Source organism: Nicotiana attenuata, chromosome 11 (genome assembly GCF_001879085.1).
Source record: "Nicotiana attenuata strain UT chromosome 11, NIATTr2, whole genome shotgun sequence".
NCBI classification, from domain to species: domain Eukaryota; kingdom Viridiplantae; phylum Streptophyta; class Magnoliopsida; order Solanales; family Solanaceae; genus Nicotiana; species Nicotiana attenuata.
The window spans coordinates 53,144,612-53,166,847 of record NC_031999.1 but is presented as its reverse complement, the minus strand read 5'-3'; the positions used below and the strand labels follow the sequence as shown (position 1 = coordinate 53,166,847).

Genomic DNA, 22,236 nt, shown 5'->3' with positions numbered 1-22,236 from the left:
GGGTTTTGCAGATGTTGGCTTGGTGTGTTTTGGGGAGGTACTGGGTTCTTTGTGTTTTGCTGATTGATATCGGGGACATTCATGGTGAGTGATAAGTTTGCCAAGTTGCAAACCTACTCTAGCTCTCCTTGTAGCTCCAGTATCTTTTGTTCCAATCTCAGGACTAGATCATTTGGTGCCGGAGTACTTCGACCGTCTGAAGTCTCTGCGTTCTCAATATTCTCCTTTCGAATACCACTTAAGTCGTCCATTTTTGTTTTTCCTTTGCCCTTTGTATTGCTTGGAGGAGGAGGAGGTGGAGGGCCTCTAGGTCTGGTATGATACGCTAACGATGCCAGTATGCGTGAACCAACCTAAGGGGATGGGTATAATCAAAATAAAGGAAAAATGAAAAGGTAACAAGTTAGTAAGGGTTTTGAAATGTTGCATTTAAACACATATTGCGGGAATGTAAATTCGCATCCTGATTTGGGAGCCTCGTTGTGCCCGAGGTAGGCCTAGCGACAAATAAATTTGGAGAACTTAGATGCCAATAAATGCCTCATTTCATAATATAAAAATAGACGAATCCCAAAACGACACTAAGATGATAGAAAAAGATAAGTCACTACTGGCACTTGGCCTTATTACATTTTAGGAAAGCAAGTAAATCTAGCCTATTTGGTCCAGAAGGACCTTCCCCAGATTTGATCTTCCTGACTCCATCGTACAAGTCTCCCAGCTCGCGCAGACCTAGCAACAAGTATGCTATGGCTAGATGTCCTCCTTCAGTTCCTTCAGCGTTCTGGCAATCCTCAATCCTCTTTATGACCTTACCCACCAGTTCCACTATTCCTCGCTCCAGATATTCCAGCTTCCTGTTGGAGGTGATCGCCATTTCTTTCCATTCCTCAATCAATCTCATATTCCTCTCATGTATTTCCTGGTGCTCATTCTCAGAGTCGTGGACCCTCTTGCGCAACCTGTTGTACTTGACTTGAGCTTCAGCTTCTTCGTCTATGATTCTGTTCCCTTGCCCGGCTCCTGGAATCACCATTCCTTTTAGATTGTCTTCTAACCAGGCCGGGTAGAAAGGTTCGCACCCTGCATGATACATGTCGGGCTCAATGGTGTTCTTTTCCACAATGATTTTGCAGTGCCACATATGCTGGGCTTGGCACTTGTAAGGGACGTCGTTGTCTTGAAAGTCTGCTCTGAAATGACTTATCTTGGAAACCCTTGGCACAACCTGTTTCCTGCCTGCTTGCCTCATAAGTCGGATAGGGACATAAGGGTATATCCCTCTTAGCCCAATCAGCACCAGGTGTGGAGCGTCTCTGGACCTGATGATGAATTCATCTGTCGGGAACCATTCAAACATCTATTGCACTTGTTCCTTAGACAGATTGTCGAAAAATTCCACCCACTCTTTGGCACTCTCCGGTTGAGCAAACCTGTCCGGAATGTAGGTCATCCGCTTAGGGTGATGGAAGGCAATATGGTCATTCCAAGCCCTTCGCGGAAATTCTTGGCGATACTGGCCCTTTTGAAGATGTTCTAGCAACCACAACTGCAGCAACAAGTTACAATCCTCGAAATGCTGGACCCCTCTTTGACAGCGCTCCAGAGCCCTGTACATGTCAGCTATGATCATGGGGACTATGGCCAACCTAGTGTGGATTCTTTCCTTTTTCATTGGGAACACTATCAGGCCCAGGAAGCATACAATGAACACGAACACTCTGCGGTGGATATGGCCTAGATAAGTGAGAGAGATCTCGTCATAGTAAGTACAGAAGGACTTGCTATGGCCGTACCTCTCATACAGATACTCGAAGGGTATGTAAGATTCCTTCAGGCATCTCAAGTTAGCATTTTTCTTCAACCCCATCATCTTTAAGAACCTTTTACCAGTACGGTTTTCCGGCACCAATAACCCGGGGCTATCCCAAGTCAATCCCGCAAGCTCTCCAATTTTCTCTAGAAGTGGTGTCATTTCTATGCCGCCGAAACGAAACACAGCCCTTTCACTATCCCAGAATAAAGTGGCAGCCTCGATCAACCTCTTGTTTGTCTCAATGTCTAGCAGAGACGGTAGATTGCCCAAGTACTTTCTTACATGTTTCTTGTCACTTGAGGAAAGTTCCTCCCACCAATCCAGTAACAATGGTGGGATGTTGCTAACCATACCGAATCTGGGGACCTCGTGCCTCATTTTCTGCAAAACAAAAAAGGTTAGGCCCTTTTCCCCCACCAGACTCGACTATTCATACATTCATGATTAGAATATTGGCATTTAGTTCTCCAAATTAATTCACAGAACGTGGTTGTGTCCGTTGGGATTATGGAAATCCCGTGGACTTTTGGATAGGGCTTGTCTTAAAGGACTTTTATGTGGACAACATACTAATCCGACTAGGTTTGACCATGATGCATGCACAACTATGATTAGAATAAGGTTACTATGGGGGTCTAGACTGGTACCTTCAAGCGGACAACTTGAGGGGGAAAGGCACGGAACCGTCGACTGCACCACTGATCAACTAGTTTTACCGCAAATAAGCCTTTCCGAATTTAAGGGTAATAAGTAGGAAGAGCGCAACCACTCATCAAGTGTTGCTATTGGAATATGATGTGAAGTATGATATATGCAACAATAACAGCATGTTTTCAAGTATTAGCACGTAATAAAATAATAAATGCAGTATTTAAATAATTAAAAGACAGTTACAGAAAGAAAACAAAGAGACAAGTCAGTTTCAGGGAATAAAGAAGTCATAAATGCTTAAGAATAAACAGTTAGATTCAAATAAGGGGAAAGGGTACGTGGATAGAGCATGCTTGGACTAATTCATGAAAGATAAGTTTGTTATGGTAAGAGCCTAATAATATCCCCAGCAGAGTCGCCATGCAGTCGCGCCCCCTTTTTTCCTCCTCGCGGAGAAAGGTCCGGGTTTTGACATTTTCATGGAGGAATCGACTCTTTTCCTTTTGGGAATTGGGTGTTTGAAGAGTCGCCACCTAACGGATTATGGTGCGTTAGGGCACCTTGAGCAATTAACTCATGGACTAGTTTGCATTACCAGAGACTTGGGTAAGGGCTTGAAATAACCTTGAGGGGAAGGTGTTAGGCACCCCTCGCGGTCCACAACGGTGGGTCCCGGCCGAACTTATACTTATGAAGTAGTCCTTTTAACAGATAAACAATTTAAGCACGTACTTGCAAGTAAGGCATGTTTTGACATTCTAAGCACATGTATGATTCAAGTAATGAAACAAAGGAAAAGGTTTTGAACAGGTTGCACATATATAAAGAAAAGTAAACTCATTTAAACAACGGGAGTTGGAAGGAGGGGTCCTAGGTTGGTTAGCCTACAGGATCATACCCACACAATGCCTGGTAATCACTCCTCAATGAGGGGCTACATGTGATATTAGCGCGTAGTCATCATATCTTTACTACCCAATTCCCCCCCCCTTGGTCATAGCCTAAAGCATTCTAGCAACCTTGAGAATGTCCTATGCGTGCACTACCCGTCCCTTCCTTGTGGCCCTGGAGGTATTTAGGACCTCTATTTTTGGACAGTTCTAGACCACCCTAAGGTTTTAAAAGGATAAAAGTCTAGGCGTCAATCAAGAACAGTTAGGACTCCATTTAAAGGGAACTGATTACAGGCCCACAGTCACCTCCACAAATATAGCAAGTAAATGCACGTCTTCAAACATCAGTCAGGTATTTTAAGAGAAAAATCCTAGAACCTGATATCTAGGTGAGCAGGGGTTATACAGTATTGAACTAGGACAAAGGTGTCAAAATCCTATTTAGCTTGCCTACTGATTTAGACTTGTTAAATCTGAATAGTTTTAAATAACAAATCACAGTTTCAGAGTTGCAGAATTTAAATCGCCTTATAGGCTTGCCTAAACGCAGAACATTGATGTCCTAAGAGCATGATATCTACATTGATGCAGTAAAACAGTGAGCAATTTTTAAACGGACACTTGAGATCCTATAGACATGCTTTCTAGCGGTAGTAAATTAAGGCATCGTTTGAAAACTCATTTAAGGAAGCGGACAGTTGACTAAACCAATTCAGGATAAACTAACATAAATTAAACTGATTTATTTCAACTAAACTGATTTTAAGTCCTATAGGAATGATTTCTATTAGAACTGACTTTAACTCCTATAGGCATGGAATCTAATTATTAAGAGCTGACTTAGATCCTTATAGGCATGTTTTCTAAGGAAACGAGTTTGAATACATGATGTAACAAAACATGAACTACAATTACTTTACACCCTATAGACATGATATCTAGTTATAAGGCTATTTAGATCCTATAGGCATGGTGTCTAATATTGTAAAGCAAACATAGCAAACACACTCGAATTAACATAATCCTATAGGCATGGTATCTACCTAATTTACCCAACATGTATATAACTACCCAACCCTTTTCACTAGTCACCCCAATGATGTTTACAAATAATTATTATAGACCAGCTAAATAAATTACATAAACAAATAAAGAAAAAGAAGAAGTTAACTATAGGGAGCCTGAAGCAGGCCCAAATGACTTCCAAGCCTCCAATAGCCTCAAATGCCAAAGTTCCATAGACAATGCCATGTCTAGGGGTGTCAGAGTTCCCTAAGGACCTCAAGGATCCCGGGCAGTGCTCACACCTAGACCTTTTTCTCAAATAATAACTGATTTAGGTGCAATGTGGAAAGGCCAGCTCTGACATGCCAGAGTTCGGAGAGATCTCAAGGATCTCAAGGCAGTACACATGCCAGAGGGGCAGAACCTAATATTCTAGGAGTAATGTGAGAGTGTATGACATAGTTTGGTTTTGAAAATAGTACAGAGATGCCTTCAGAAGTAGAAAAATCTTTCAGAAACAGGGAATAACTTAGTGGTAAAAGACAGTTTGAGAAGAGTATCAAGCCGCAGACAATCAATTGGTCATAGGAGACATTCAGAACACTTAACAAACAGAACTTCACATGGGGATAAAGGGATTGTGGCACATAAGAATCACCTTAGAGTATAGGGACGGGGATAGGAGAAACATATAGTCACAAACTGCATGCAACACTTAGGATCTTAGAGACTCAATAGATAGTCTGGACATAGATAACAGTTGGCCTATCTTGAATAGGATTGAACATATAGTTTGGACGTGCTGAGTGAAGAAGTAAACAGGAAGGAGTGCAGAGTGTAAAACATGCATTGAACAGGACAAAGTTTTCTACATGCTGAGCAAAGAAATAAACAAGAATACAAGTTGAAATCACAATTGATGAACTAGTACAGGGATAAAACACATAGGGTTTGGTTCTCAAAACTTAATTAGAGACATACCAGTTATAGAGAGCAGACACAAAGTATACAGCAATGTAGTGCAATAACTAGCCTTGGCTTACAGCCGGCTAGTTCAATGGAAGTAGCGAGTGACAGAAAAGAGCAGAAAGCTTTACGTATAAGAGAGAGTTTTTGAACTAGTGTTCGTTGTCCTTGAACTTAAATAAGAGGGGGGTTTTATATAGTAATCAGAAGATTCATTGAATAAGGTAAGAGATCAATTAAGTAGCAAATCAGGGAAGTCACATATAAATCAGCAAGTTCTTCCCTTAATCAAGGGACAATTAAATCAACGGTAAAATCATGCTAAGTATTTAAGGAAAGAATCAAGTAAAGTTTTGGACAGAACAAGTAATTATGGGTAAATGAACAACAGTTTAATTAAGGAAACAAATCAGTAATAATTAGCAGAATACAAACAAGGCAAGGAAAAATTAATTAAGGCAAGCAATCCATCCAAATCGAATAGAGAGGTAAGAATCAAGCGTTAAATGGAAGGTGTTCAAATTAAACCAGGAAATAAGGGATTCAGAGTAATCAAGGGTTCAGAAAGTCATAAAAGAGGTAGCATGCTTAGCATATAAAATAAGGTAGAACATGAATAGTCGGGATTTCACATAGCTTTAACAAAACACATAGTTTAACGATACTGATTCAATGAGAAAGATCAATCATATAGAATCAGTGAAAGCGTTGAACTAAGCAATTCAGTAAAAGCATATTAGGACAAGAAAATCACGAGAAATCACAAGAACCCAAAGCAAGAGCACAATCAAATGTACCAATATCCAGAAACCAAACGAAGAACCCCAAAAATTAGGGTTTTCAGTACAAACGGGCTAAGGTTTTAGCAGGCTCATAAAAATCAGTAGAAATATATGAGAAGCAGAAGATTAAACACAGAAAATCATTAAACAATTTTTAAAAAGAAATTCCGAAAACCCTAGTTTTAGGAAAAGATGAAAATCACTTGAAAATCATACGAGTCTTGTAAAGAATCTTAAGGCTGTTGTAAAACTCACATGAAACAAACCCAAATCATTTTAGATCTATACAGATCTAAGAGGTTTTAGAAAAGAAATTAGGGTTTCGAAGAGAACCATACAGAGATGAATAAACCTGCTTAGAAAATCATAGATAGTAGCTAATATAGGACGATCTCACTTGGAATCACATCGGAATGGCCTGAAACAGGCGAGAGAGGAGTCATAGATGCAAGTCAATTAGCCCTGGTCCCTTGAGGGCCCTAGTGGTGGCAAGAATGACATGAGAGAGGCCATTGGAGGCCTGGGGGGTGATGAGAGGTCACCGGAGATAGCCATAGATGAAGGTCAGTGGGATTGGATTAGGGTTGGGTTGAGAGCGTTTGAGAGCAGAGGGGTTTTCAGGGCGGCGGGTGTAAAGAAAATGATAGGGTTTGGGGGTCTTTTGGGTTTATTTTAGGAAGGGTTGATGGTGGCCGTTGATCTTTATGATCAATGGCCGGGATTAAAGGGTGTGGGTGACCGGATCGGGTATTTGGAGTGTGGGCCGGGTAATTTAATTGAGTACTGGGCTAGTAATTGGGTTAGGTTGGGGTTGGATTGGGGCTAAAATTGAAATAAAATTAGGCCATATTTTAATAGCCATTTTAATACTATATAATTTATAAGAAATAATAAATGATTTATGAAAAATAATTTCGTGTGCTAAAAATGATTTAAAATAGTTATTTAACATTTTAAAAATATAAAAGACCATTTTGTGCATCAACAATGTAATTATGCATTAGTAGGGCTATTATTGCAATGATGTGCAATTTAGCCTAAAAATGCAAATATAATTACAAAAAATGCACTGAAAATATTTAAACACTATCTTGGCATAAATAAATAATTCAGATAACTAAATCACCACAAAAGTAATTGAGGGATAATTACTAGATACTTTATAAATAAAAGAGAAGAAATATATTAATTTTTGGAGCTCTTAAAACAATAAAAAAATTACTATATATAAAAAAATGCTTATGCATGCTTATAAATGCATATGTACTATTTTGAAAGTATATATGTATTAAAAATATAAGGGAAGAATTTGGGTATCAACAAGACCTTGGGTTGTAACGACCCGATCGGTCGTTTTGAGCTTTTGCACTTTGTTCGCCAGTTCTCTGGCATGGCCAGCCCCGTGTGATGTATTAAGACTTATGTAAATCGTCAGTTTTGGTTTTCAGGATAATCGGAATAAAATTTGGAAGAACAGTTCTCAGTTAGAAGCTTAAAATTTGAAAGGTTTGACCAAGTTTTAACTTGTTAGTATATGATCTCGGATCGGAAATTTTATGATTTGGTTAGCTCCTTTAGGTGATTTGGGACTTAGGAGCGTGATCAGAATGTATTTTGGAGGTCCGTGGAAGGTTTAGGCTTGAATTGGCGAAATTGAGATTTTGGCGTTTTCTGGTTGATAGGTGAGATTTTGATATAGGGGTCAGAATGGAATTCCGAAAGTTGGAGTAGGTCCGTTGTGCCATTTGTGACGTGTGTTCAAAATTTCAGGTCATTCGGACGAGGTTTGGTAGACTTTTTGATCGAAAGCGAAATTTGGAAGTTCTTGGAATTCATAGGCTTGAATCCGATGTGATTTTGGTGTTTTGATGTTGTTTTGAGCGTTTCGAAGGTTGGGACAAGTTGTAATGAGGTTATGGGATATGTTGGCATATTTGGTTGAGGTCCCGAGGGCCTCGGGTGAGTTTCGGATGGTTAAACGGATCAATTTTGGACTTTGGACTTGGCAGTTTTTGCTGGTTTTTGTTCAGACGGTTTGTTCTTCGCGTTCGCGTTCAGGGACTCGCGTTCGCGAAGGGTGTTCTCTGAGATGGCGAATTTTGTCTTCGCGTTCATGCTTCGTGTGTCGAGTTCACAATGTTGTGATGTTGTGATTCTCCGCGTTCCCGAGGCTTATGTCGCGTTCCATAGAGGAAGAGGAGTAGCTGGGTCCCCAAGGCGATTGTTCTACGTGTTCGCATAGTAGAAGTCGCATTCGCGAAGTGTTGAGTCAGCTGTGCATCGCGTTCGCGAGAGGGTTCTCGTGTTCGCGTAGAAGGAATTGCAGTCTGTGAAGCGGTGTGCTTCGCGAACGCGAGGGATATGCTGCGTTTGGGATGAAGAAATAACTGGGCAGACAGTTTATACTTTAAAATCGAGGGTTTAAGTCCTATATCATAAAAGCCATTGGAGAGCTCGAGAGAAGGTGAACTTTGAGGAGATTTTCAGTGGAGCTATTGGGGTAAGTATTCTTCACTCATATTTGGTTTAATTCCATGATTTAGTCTTGAATTTCATCATTTAATTTGAGAAATTAGAGTGGAAATTGGGGAAAAATGGAAGAAAAGTTTGAGAATTCTTTTGGGGATTTGAATGGGCATTTGATGTCCGATTTGGATGTTCTTGGTATGTATGAACTCGTGAGAGTGTAAGGAATCTAGTTTTGTAATTTTTATCGGATTCCGAGACGTGGGCCCGGGGGCCGGGTTTGAGCAATTTCGGGATTTTTTATGTGAATTGGATGTTTTCGAGTGAGCTTTGTTCCCTTAGCATATTTTAATGGTCACGTACTGGTTTTTGTTAGATTTGGAGGATACGGAGGTCATTTCGAGAGGGCAAAGGAATCGCGGGCTAGAGTTTGGACCGGTTCGAGGTGAGTAATGATTGTAGATGTTGTCCTGAGGGTATGAAACCCCGGATTACACATCGTTGTGCTATGTTGAGGTGACGTACACGCTAGATGACGAGCGTGGGGTCGTGCACCATTGGGGATGGTGACTTGATCCATCCCGAATGACCGTTTTACCGCGTATTTGATTGCAAATTGTTTGATGTTAGCATGTTTTGGGCTAAATGCCATATTTGGGCTTTGTGCCAACTATTTGGACCCTTAGGGGATTTTTACTGCCATTTCCTCACTGTTTTGACTTTATACTTGTACTCAGTCATGCTACATTTTACTGTTTTCATAACTCAGCCATGTTTATTCTATTTTCAACACCTTAAATGATATTTTAAAAGATATTTTGAGCTGAGCATCATGTTTTACTGTTGCCCGAGTGGCTTATGAGATTCTGACTGAGTAAGGCCGAGGGCCTGTGTTGTGAGAATACTTTGGGTCGGGCTGCACGCCGCAGCGGTGATACACTGATTATGATTATGAGGCCGTGTAACGACCCGACCGGTCGTTTTGTGAAATTAAGCTCCGTTCAGCGGCATAAGGTCTGGAGCAGCTTCAGAATATGAGTATCGACTTGCGTGCATGGTGGAATTCGACTTTCGGATGGTTTAGAGTCAAATTGGAAGAAGGAATCTAGTTTTGGATGTTTGAACGGTAAAATATTGACCGGAACTGGACTTTTGGGCAAACGACCCCGGAATGGGTCGGATGATCTCAACAGCTTCGTATGGTGATTTTGGACTTAGGCGCGCGTCTGGATTCAGATTTGGAGGTCCGTAGAGTGAATTGAGGCATTTTGGCGAAAATTGGAAAAAAAGTTGAAGTTTGGGAATGAAGAAGTTTGACCCACAGTTGACTTTTGTGATATCGGGGTCGGAATGCGATTCCGAGAGTTGGAGCAGCTCCGTTATGTTATTTTGGACTTGTCTGCAAAATTTGGCGTCATTCCGGGTTGAATTGATAGGTTTCAGCATGAGATTCGATATTTGAAGATTTGGAAGTTCATAAGCTTATTTTTGGTTTGATTCGTCGTTTCGATGTTGTTTTATGTGATTTGAAACTTCGAGCGAGTCCGTGTTAGGTTATATGATACTTGTGTGTGATTAGACGGGTCCCGGGAGCCTTGGGTGTGTTTCAGATGGGCTACGGATCATTTTCTTCCATTTTGAACTGCTGAAGTTGCTGCTTCTGATATCCTTCTTCGCGATCGCGAAGATTCTCCCGCGATCGCGATGCCTTGCTGAAGACCACCTCAAAAAAACCTTCTTCACGTTCGCATCCATCTACTCGCGTTCGCGAAGCTCTGTTTAATTCTTCATCGCGTTCGCGTATAACCGTCCGCGTTCGCATAGTAGGAATTAGGAGTTGGGTCAGTTTGCCATTTTTACTCTTCGCGTTCGCATAAAAGCCTACGCGTTCGCATAAGCCACCATCCTACTGCTCTTCGCGTTCGCATCCCTTTTCACGCGAACGCGATGTGTATTTCTGGGCATCCTTGAATTTCCTCTACGCGATCGCGACCCTTCTTCTGCGATCGTGATGAACAAATAACTGGGCAGACAGATTAAATCCCAAATTCGAGGGTTTCACCATTTTTATCACATTTTGACTTCTAGAGCTCGGTTCTTGGCGATTTTCGAAGGGATTTTCACCTGGACGACTTGGGGAAGTGCTTCTCACTCGATTTAGACTAATTTCCATGAATCTCCTCTTAAATTCATCCTTTAATTTCAGATTTTGAATGAAAAATGGGTAAAACTTCATAGACCAAATTATTGAGTTTTGAGGGGGTGTCTGACCTCCGATTTGAGAGATTTCTATATGGTTAGACTTGTGAGAGTACGAATGTTCTGAAAATGTTAAATTCATCCGATTCCGAGACGTTGGCTTGAGGGGCGTTTTGGTCATTTTACCTAATTTCGCGCCTTAGCTTTGAATTAAATAGTAGAATTAGTTGCTTGAGATGTTATTTACAATGTGTAATTGAATTGAATAGATTTGGGCCATTTGGAGTCAAGTACTCATGGCAAGAACGTGGTTGCTAGTTGATTTTTAGCCGGTTCGAGGTAAGTATCTTACCTAACCTTGCGTGGGGGACTTCCCCTTAGGATTTGAGTCTTCTCTGTTGATTGTATTCCTTGTACGCGAGGTGACCAGTGCGTGCTCGGATTTATTTGTGGAAAGTTTTCCCTTTTAGGCTCTTAGATCCTTGTAATCACTGAGTATGAAGTTGTTCTTGATATGATTGAGTTCCCTGTTATTAGTTTCACCTCTACATGTCTTACTTGGAATTTATTTACCCTTTTTGGTTTATTCTTGTTGCTTAATCGACTTTTACTTGTTTAACTGAAGACATTTACCCTTCTATAGTCACGTTATCTTTCATAACCGCTTGTCTTTATTTGGAAATCATTATTATTATCTCTCATGTAATTAATTGGTCTTAATTGAGGTTACGATTATCTTCCCTCTGCTCATCCTTAATTGAAATCGTTGTGTACTCTTCGTAACTTGCCCAACTTTTAAAAGAAGTTATATATCCTATGTTTAGTTGATATTTTCTTACTTAAATTATTTGATTCATGTTAACTTCCTTGTTGTTGAACTACGTATTATGGAATCGTTGTTTCGTATTATTTTCTCCCCTTTTGAGTTGTTCTTATTGCGCTTAGTATTTCTCTGTTAAGGTTATTCCTTGTGGGCTAGTTTTACCATCCCCTGGTGAACGAAAGATTTTTGAGTTGATTCACTTGTTGTGTTTTTGTATATATATTGTTATTGTTGCTGTTGTGCTTGGGGTGTTGATGCACGAGGTTTCTGCCGTGCGGTTATTGTTATTGTGATGCACGAGGTTTCTGCCGTGCAGTTATTGATATTGTGATGCACGAGGTTTCTGCCGTGCGGTTGTCGTTGTGGGGTCGCACGAGGTCTCTGCCGTGCTATTGCTACTATTGATATATTGCACATGCGGCGTAACAAGGCGGGATATGTATATATGCTTATATGTGGGTTACGCATGTGGCGAAATATGGTGGGAACATTATGATGCACGTGTGGCGAAACAAGGCGGGCACTTATTATGTTATTATTTTCACACGTGGCGGAACAAGGTGGGCTATGTCAGGGGTTGATTGTGAATATTTGTGATGGACTGAGGGCGTTTCTGTTTGTTCAAATGTTGTGATTATGGTACATTTACCTATATGAACTTTGTCTCGTAGAAGTTGTGAGGTGAGTTGTCAGTGTGACCGTGAGGCTGATGAGGGCATGGGATGCCAGTTGTTAGATTTCAGTTACTGGGACTCGTAAGTTGTAATTGTCCGAGATTCGGTAGTTCGTGGTAATTGTTGGATAAGACCTGATGTGAACACCGTCGTAGGATATGAGTTATTGTTTTGATTTCCCCTTTTATTTGTATTGTGACTTTAGGATTCGGGATGAGTTTCTGCCCGTTCTTATGAGTCATCATTTTTAATATTTTCGTTGTTACTTGTTGTTCTTTTCCCTTACTGTGATTGTAGCATTGTTGGTCACTTCGTACAGTCTTTATATAAATATATATCATGTTCCGTTGTTCCTATCATTGCACTGTTTATTAGACCGATAGGTGTCTCGACTGTTCCTCGTCACTACTCCACCGAGGTTAGTCTTGATACTTACTGGGCACCGCCGTGGTGTGCTCATGCTACTCTTCTGCACATTTTTGTTGTGCAGATCCAGGTATTTTCGACTCAGTCCTATCATCCTTGGGAGGAGGCATTCTGTAGAGACTTCGAGGTATATCTGCTACATCCGCAGACCATGGAGTCCCTTTCTATCTTCTGTAATAAGCATAGTCCCTTCAATATTATCCTTTGTTTAGATATTTCCGGAGTTAGAGCTTCTTATGTATCTCATAGCTTGTGATTTGTGAGATTCCAGGTTTTGGGAATTTTGTTAGCTTCGAGAGTTGTTATTGTATGTGCCGAGCGGCACCTTAAACACTGCTTATTTTTATTTATTCCGGTTTTAGTTAATTCTTCCGCAATTATCGTTTATTTTCCGCATTGTTAGGCTTACCTAGTCATAGAGACTAGGTGCCGTCACGATGGTTCACGGAGGGCAAACCAGGGTCGTGATAGGCCGAGGGCCTGAGATTGTACGCCACGAGGTGGCTTGTTGATATGAGGCCGAGAGCCTATGCGATTATGCCACGAGATGGCTTGATATTGCGCTTGGGCTGTAAGGGGCCCCTTCCGGAGTCTGTACACCCCCAGTGAGCGCGGGTACCCATTGTGATATAAGATATAGCCCGAGGGGCTAGTATTGTTCTATGTTATTGCCTGATGGGCAGGTATTGTTCTATGTTATTTCCCGAGGGGCTGATTCTGTTGTTATTATGCCCGAGGGGCGGTTCTTATGTGTTTACCTTTTCTAGTTGTTTTTCCTTTACTTGTTTAACTGCTTACAAGGTCCTTTATGAGATTACACTGTTTAATTGTACTTTACTTATTTTACTCTGCCTCTTATAGCATATTGTTGTGTTTAACGTGATTTTGTATCGCTCAGTCTTCATTTATTGTTATTACTCACTGAGTTGGAGTACTCACTTTACTCCCTGCACCCCGTGTGCAGATTCAGGCGCATCAGGTCTTGCTTGCGAGGGTTGAGAGAGCTTCAAGCAGATTCCGGAGATTCACTAGGTAGTTGCCCGGCGATTCGCAGCCCAGTGCTTCTCCCTCAATCTTATTTCCTTCTCTTTTAGTTAAGTAATAGTTGTGTAGACTCGTATCAGACTTGTAGTTTTTATGATAGATGCTCATGACTGGTGACACCCCGATGTCGGGCTATGTCTATTCCGCAACTGTACTGTTTCACCTTATTTTTGGGATTATTATTATGTTAGAGACTTAATTTGTATCGATTTAATTGCTTAAACTGAATTGGTAGTGTGTCGGCTGGCCTTGTCTTCACGAGAGGCGCCATCACGACCGGGTCTGGGTTTGGGGTCGTGACAAGTTGGTATCAGAGCCTAGGTTACATAGGATCACGAGTCTTGAGCAGGTTTAGTAGAGTCTCGCGGATCGGTACAGAGACGTCTGTATTTATCCTCGGGAGGCTGTAGAACCTTTAGGAAATCCCACATTCTTGAACTCTTATCGTGCGACATTGATTCAGCTTGAAATGTAACTCTTTGAACTCCTTCCATGCATTCGTATGCACACATGAGCGCTCGGTATCAACCATGTATCGACGGCTTGTGATTTCCCGAATTGAGGGGCGAGATGTGATTTCTGTGTGTTGATGTTTGGCCAGTTTGGAGGACTTGAGGCCGGGCTTTGCTTGTAGCTTGAGCACTGAGGTGTTGATTGTGTGAGCACGTGCTTTTGTACTTATATATTCGATAGTGTCCCTATTAGTGGAAGTGATGGCTGGATGGCTATGTGATGAGCATGATGTGACTGCGTGATGTGTTCATATGATTTAGATGTGATAAGAAGAGTCTACTTGAGGGTAGGAAGAACGATTTGGTGCTTGATTTTCATCTTGGTTTGATATGTAGCCCTAAGTTATGGGTGTGTTGAAGGATCTTTTCGTGTTGTCTAGTTGTGGAATGGAGTAAACTCCACGTCGTGGGGTAAGTTCAGATTTAGGAAGGGTAAGTGATCGAGTAATAGTATGATTATGGGGGAGTATGAAGAGATGTTAGTTTGAGGCAAAGCAGGTGGGTTATCTCCTGCGGAGTGTTATGAAGTTTGTGTGATCCTTTTTGCTGTATGTTGGAAGACCTCTTGTACCCGTGAAATATATGTGTTGCAATTTGAATTTGGATCGCTTAAAAGAGTGGGCTTAACTGTTACGAGGGTGAATGTGAGATTTGTAGAAGATTTGAAGCACTAGATGGTTTGTGTTGCACGAGCTTATGAAGGATTTAGTTTAACCTCACCACGGTATTATGGTAGTAATAGAGTATATGCATTATGAGTTATTGTGTGTTTTGATCTATGGCTTTGAACCAAGTGGGGAAGTCTGCTATTGATTAGTTGATTGCACGGTTATGTGCTATGTTGGTTCCACTTTGAGGCATACTGGTGAATTAGTTATGGCTTACGGAGGTTGAGACCGAGGATGGCTTGAGAAAAGGAAATTTCAATAAAGGTTATGTTATGCTTTATGGGTGTATGAGGATCACGGAATGACTTGAGTTGTGTAGAGGTTGTATAGTGCATAGAACAGGAAGTTGCTTGGTTGCATTAAGGTGAGGTTACATTCTGCGGTGCCGGAGTGCTATTGGAGCACAGGTCGTCCGGTCCATTTGATCGGTCTAGTTGCGGTTTGAGTAGAGTGGATGACTCTCGAGAATGGTTCTAATGGGTTCAAGATTTTTCATGTAATAATTGGAGATTTTCAGGTTGTATATTTGGCTAGAAATTGAGGTTTGCGTTGGAGGTTGCCAAGACTCGTAGTATTTTTATATCATTATGGGATTCTATATATCAGTATTAGGAAGGTAAAGGTAATGGCCTTGGATTCGCAGGAAGTCCCTTCAGGGTAGGTATTTTAAATGTGGTACTTTTGGGAATAGTTAAGAGAGTATTCAGCGGCTTATGAGCCTTAGACGGTGTGGTTTTATGCTTGGGTCTCGTGTGGTGAGTCTGGGTTGAGGAATTGTGGTGTTATAGAAAGAAGGAGTATCAACTTGAAGGTAAGTCAGGAGGAAACTTGGATAGATGGGATAGCTTAGTAGTAGGCCGGATCGGCATGGTAAGGATATGACCAGTTCTTTGGGGGCTTACGAGGTTATGAGTTTCCACAGGTGTTTCGTGGCAATGCTTTTAGGTTTTAGTGGCATGTGTAGCCTGGTTGAGTTAGAAGGATTCAGTCCTGACGGTTTAGTTTTGTGCAAATAGAATTTGTAGAGTTCTTGATGGTTTCTACCACGGTTAGAGATGCGTATTTTCTATGAGTGTGAGGAGCATGGGATGTGTAGTGATTTTCTTCTAGATGGGATCAATGGAAAGTTCTTGGCTAGTTGAGTACGTAGCTGCTTGTGGCCCGAAAGGGGTATGAAGTTCTCATGTATATCCTAGGATGATATGGTATGTGCGATATGTTGTGTAGTATTGAGATTTGCATGAGTAAGGTCACGGTTCAGTTCTGAGAGGAAGGGTCACAAATTCTTAGGTAGCATGGAAGATTTCAGATGACTAGATAAATGAGATCACTGATTGGTGTGGCTTGATGAGGGTATACATTTTAGAAAGGGCGATGTGTTTGAGTTGAGGATACTTCATTAGCATTGCGACACTCTCTTGTTGGATCGACTGCTGATATTCGAGTTTGCTTAGTGGCATAGAAGAATTATAGGAGTACCTTTCGTGGAACGATTGGGTATTGAAGGTGGGTTGTATATTCAGACAGCAGAGTTTGGATCGGATATGGTGATTCGCGTGCTGTATGGATTCGGAGACTGGGAGTTCTCATAAACAGGTTATGTTGTGGTTGTGGGTCGCGTGTATCATCTCTGTGTAGCGGCTATCGGGGTTTGGAGACCCGAGTGGATCTTTTGCTGCTTGATAAGTTAGATTCTGATGTGATATTGGGTAGAGATTGGTTGTCTCTGTGTCGTATTATTCAGGACTATTGCGCTAAGGCGACGATGTTGGCTATGCTGGGAATGCTACAGATTGAGTGGCGAGGTTCGACGGATTATGTTCCAAGTAGGGTGGTGTCCTTTTGAAGACCCAGCGGATGGCTGGGAAGGGTTGTCTTTCTTATTTGGCCTTCGTGAGGGATGTCAGTGCAGAGACTCCTATCGTTGATTCCGTTCTAGTGATGAGGGACTTTTTCCGGATGTGTTTCCTGCTGCTGGTCTGTCGCCGGATAGGGTTGTTGATTTCGGTATTGATTTGATGCTAGGCACTGTATCGTATGGCACCGGCGGAGTAAGAAGAGTTGAAGGAGCAGCTTCAGGGACTCCTTGATGAGGGGTTCATTGGTAGGCCAATAGGGATGTGTGTTCTTCATCGAGTCGGCTTAGTTGACTTCGAGTTGTGTTGTTGAGGGATGTGTTGATTCGGTTGTTATTGAGCTATTAGTGTTCTTAGGTGATCTATGAGTTACCTTTCCGTGTTGCGAGGTGTTGGAATTTGTTGGGTATAGGCACATGTGGCGCGGTTTTATCGGGGTCTCTCATGGAAATTGAGCGGGGAGAGTATTGAGTATTAGTCGGTAGATGGCGTATTAGTTGTGTCCTTTCGGGAGTGTAATGTTATGTAAATTGCTTCGCAGTGGTTGATGATTTGCTTTGGTTCTAGACATCAAATTGCGCGTGGTTGTCAATTTTGAGCAGAGTGACTTGAGGTGTTCCATGTGGACCAGTGTTTTAATAGGGTCGCGCATTTCAACGAAGTTATGTGGAGGTATGATCCTTCGGGTTAGACCCGTGTGATCTGTTTCTACGATGTGTGACGGGTTCTCAACATTGTGTTGTGGTGGCACTGGTGAGCTTGCGGTACAACTCTTTCATTGAGTCATTTTTTTTCATGATTTGAGTACGTTCAGATTTTTATTTATTGGTGTACGGATTGCACGAGTTGTGGCTGTAGATTGTATTGACGTGTCACGTCACTAGAGTGGTTGTGTTGGATTAGATGAGATCGTTGGGATCTAGAATGAATACAAACAGATTCAGTTCAGCATGTTGGAAGGATAATATCGATGTTCGGCTCAGAAATTTGTTATGGTCCTTGCCAAAGGAGAAGTGGCTTCACGAATGGTTGATCTGAGGAATGGTTATGACTTTCTACGTGTTTCATTTATCATGGGCAGTATATGAAAGTGTTGGAATGAGACTTTAATTGATAAGAGGTTATTATCGGTATTTGGTTATTGTGTGCAATTGTTGTGGTTTGCAGTTATCATTACAAGTGTTTGAGTTATGTGGTATATCATGTAATTGCACCTGAGGTTGCAGGTATGGGTTATTACAGCTTGTTCGGGCTTATTCAGAGTATAGATGTGAGATTCTGATCTTGTGGATGATCTCAGAAGTGGAAATGTGATACTAAGGTTTATGGGCTAGGTTGGATTGTGAAATTTCAGTTACATTGTGTTATTGGACCTATATGAGATAGGGTGATGTGGGATCACCTCCGGGTATGTGCATGGTAAGGTTATTCAGTGATTGGTTGGCTTTTGGAACAACTCTGGGCACGTTCGAGGATGAACGTATGTTTAAGTGGGGGAGGATGTAACGACCCGACCGGTCGTTTTGAGCTTTTGCACTTTGTTCGCCAGTTCTTGGGCATGGCCAGCCCCGTGTGATGTATTATGACTTATGTAAATCGTCGGTTTTGGTTTTCAGGATAATCAAAATAAAATTTGGAAGAACAGTTCTCAATTTGAAGCTTAAAATCTGAAAGTTTTGACTTGTTAGTATATGATCTCGGATCGGAAATTTTATGATTTGGTTAGCTCCGTTAGGTGATTTGGGACTTAGGAGCGTGATCGGAATATATTTTGGAGGTCCGTGGAAGGTTTAGGCTTGAATTGGCGAAATTGAGATTTTGGCGTTTTCCGGTTGATAGGTGAGATTTGGATATAGGGGTCGAAATGGAATTTTGGAAGTTGGAGTAGGTCCGTTGTGCCATTTGGGACGTGTGTGCAAAATTTCAGGTCATTCGGACGAGGTTTGGTAGACTTTTTGATCGAAAGCGGAATTTGGAAGTTCTTGGAATTCATAGACTTGAATCCGATGTGATTTTGGTGTTTTGATATTGTTTTGAGCGTTCCGAAGGTTGGGACTAGTTTGAATGAGGTTATGGGATATGTTGACATGTTTGGTTGAGGTCCCGAGGGCCTCGGGTGAGTTTCAGATGGTTAAACGGATCAATTTTGGACTTTGGACTTGGCAGTTTTTGCTGGTTTTTGTTGCAAACGGTTTGTTCTTCGCGTTCGCGGTCAGGGACTTGCGTTCGCGAAGGGTGTTCTCTGAGGCGGCGAATTTGTCTTCACGTTCGCGCTTCGTGTGTCGAGTTCGCGATGTTGTGATGTTGTGATTCTCCGCGTTCGCGAGGCTTATGTCGCGTTCGCATAGAGGAAGAGGAGTAGCTGGGTCCCCAAGGCGATTGTTCTACGCGTTTGCATAGTAGAAGTCACGTTCGCGAAGTGTTGAGTCAGCTGTGCATCGCGTTCGCGAGAGGGTTCTCATGTTCGCGTATAAGGAATTCCGGTCTATGAAGCGGTGTGCTTCGCGAGCGCGAGGGATATGCCGCGTTCGCGATGAAGAAATGACTGGGCAGACAGTTTATATTTTAAAGTCGAGGGTTTAAGTCCTATATCATAAAAGCCATTGGAGAGCTCGGGAGAAGGTGAACTTTGAGGAGATTTTCAGTGGAGCTATTGGGGTAAGTACTCTTCACTCATATTTGGTTTAATTCCATGATTTAGTCTTGAATTTCATCATTTAATTTGAGAAATTAGAGTAGAAATTGGGGAAAAATGGAAGAAAAATTTGAGAATTCTGTTGGGGATTTGAATGGGCATTTGATGTCCGATTTGGATGTTCTTGGTATGTATGAACTCGTGAGAGTATAAGGAATCTAGTTTTGTGATTTTTATCGGATTCCGAGACGTAGGCCCGGGGGCCGGGTTTGAGCAATTTCGGTATTTTTGATGTAAATTGGATGTTTTCGAGTGGGCTTTGTTCCCTTAGCATATTTTAATGGTTACGTACTGATTTTGGTTAGATTTGGAGCATCCGGAGGTCATTTCGAGAGGGCAAAGGCATCGCGGGCTAGAGTTTGGACCGGATCGAGGTGAGTAATGATTGTATATGTATTCCTGAGGGTATGAAACCCCGAATTACACATCGTTGTGCTATGTTGAGGTGACGTACACGCTAGATGACGAGCGTGGGGTCGTGCACCGTTGAGGATGGTGACTTGGTCCATCCCGAATGACTGTTTTACCGCGTTTGTGATTGCAAATTGTTTGATGTTAGCATGTTTTGGGCTAAATGCCATATTTGGGCTATGTGCCAACTATTTGGACCCTTAGGGGATTTTTACTGCCATTTCCTCACTGTTTTGACTTTATACTTGTACTCAGTCATGCTATATTTTACTGTTTTCATAACTCAGCCATGTTTATTCTGTTTTCAACACCTTAAATGATATTTTAATAGATATTTTGAGCTGAGCATCATGTTTTACTGTTGCCCGAGTGGCTTATGAGATTCTGACTGAGTAAGGCCGATGGCCTATGTTGTGAGGATACTTTGGGTCGGGTTGCACGCCGCAACGGTGATACACTGATTATGATTATGAGGCCGAGGGCCTGAGATTGTACGCCACGAGGTGGATTGTTGATATGAGGCCGAGAGCCTATGTGATTATGCCACGAGATGGCTTGATATTGCGCTTGAGCCGTAGGGGGCCCCTCCCGGAGTCTGTACCCCAGTGAGCGCGTGTACCCATTGTGATATGAGATATAGCCCGAGGGGCTGGTATTGTTCTATGTTATTTCCCGAGGGGTAGGTATCGTTCTATGTTATTGCCCGAGGGGCTGATTCTGTTGTTATTATGCCCGAGGGGCGATTCTTATGTGTTTACCTTTTCTAGCTGTTTTTCCTTTACTTGTTTAACTGCTTACAAGGTGCTTTATAAGATTACACTGTTTAATTGTACTTTACTGATTTTACTCTGCCTCTTATAGCATATTGTTGTGTTTAACGTGATTTTGTATCGTTCAGTCTTCATTTATTGTTATTACTCAATGAGTTGGAGTACTCACTTTACTCCCTGCACCCCGTGTGCAGATTCAGGCGCATCAGGTCCTGCTTACGAGGGTTGAGAGAGCTTTCAGCAAATTCCGGAGATTCACTAGGTAGCTGCCCGGCGATTCGCAGCCCAGTGCTTCTCCCTCAATCTTATTTCCTTCTGTTTTAGTTAAGTAATAGTTGTGTAGACTCGTTTCAGACTTGTAGTTTTTATGATAGATGCTCATAACTGGTGACACCCTGATGTCGGGCTATGTCTATTCCGCAATTGTACTGTTTCACCTTATTTTTGGGATTATTATTATGTTAGAGACCTAATTTGTATCGATTTAATTGCTTAAACTGAATTGGTAGTGTGTCGGCTAGCATTGTCTTCACGAGAGGCGCCATCACGATCGGGTCTAGGTTTAGGGTCGTGACATGGGTCCATTTACCTCGAGCTGTTGATCAAGAGGGTGCTGACGTGTTTCGAGCCAGCTAAGTTTAGTGTGGCCGTCACATGCCATGGTGGGTCCCAAGGGATATTTTTGCTGATGTGGAAGGGTACTTATGTGACAATTGTGTCAAGCAAGATTTGCCAGGTGGCGGGTACATAATCTACAGGTGTTTCACTGTGGTGGCCGAGGTGGAGAAAGGGCACGCGGTCCACATTGCCGACAACTCCGATCCAAAGATGGCGGAACACACCGATTCCAAGATGGGGGCGCGTTGCTCGAAGGAATTGGCGGAGGAGGAGGCGGAGATGGAAGGCGTTGGCGGTGGGGCGGCGGCTGCCTTTAGTTGTGTTGGTTCTGCTTAGCATAGTGTTTAAAACCCAATCAGATTTATCAGTTATGATTAGGGTCTAATGATTGGCATGTTGTTGTAGTAGCAGTTTGTTAATATTTTCATTTTTAGTTTAATCAGCTCCTTATTTATGAACTTGTACTATAGTTGTNTACGTAACGTTACGTAAAGTTTGTACGTTAGTTACTTTAGTACGTTTAACTAAGGTATTTAAGGGAGTTAGGTTCGGGGTGTACCGGGNTACGGTACTGTTCGTACCTCGGTAGACGGGACGGCCGACGCACCCGGTTAGACCGGTCGGTTAAGGGTTCGGGTACGGTTGGTACCGAGGTTACGGCCGTTTACCGTTACCGTACCGTTACGCCGTTGGTGTGTAACGAACGGTTAGGNGAGGTCGCGTTCGTTACGGTCGACCGTCGAGTTTACGGTTAGTTTAGGTTCGGCCGTTCGACTTACGCCGACGTTACGNGGGGTTTTCCGGGAACCGGGTAACGGGGTTAACGTTTTAGGTTTTAGTTTCGTTTAGTGTTAGGGTAGGGTAACGGGTAAGTTTAAGTTTGGTTAGAACGTTAGTAGGTTTCGTTAAGGACCGAACGAAACGTTTAGTTACCGTACGGTACGGTCGGGGGTAACCGGAC

At 42.2% G+C, this 22,236-nt stretch overlaps 1 pseudogene; it reads left to right on the top strand.

Moving 5' to 3' along the window:
- The window catches only part of LOC109234899, a 40,677-nt pseudogene extending 19,066 nt beyond the window's left edge, over positions 1-21,611 (top strand).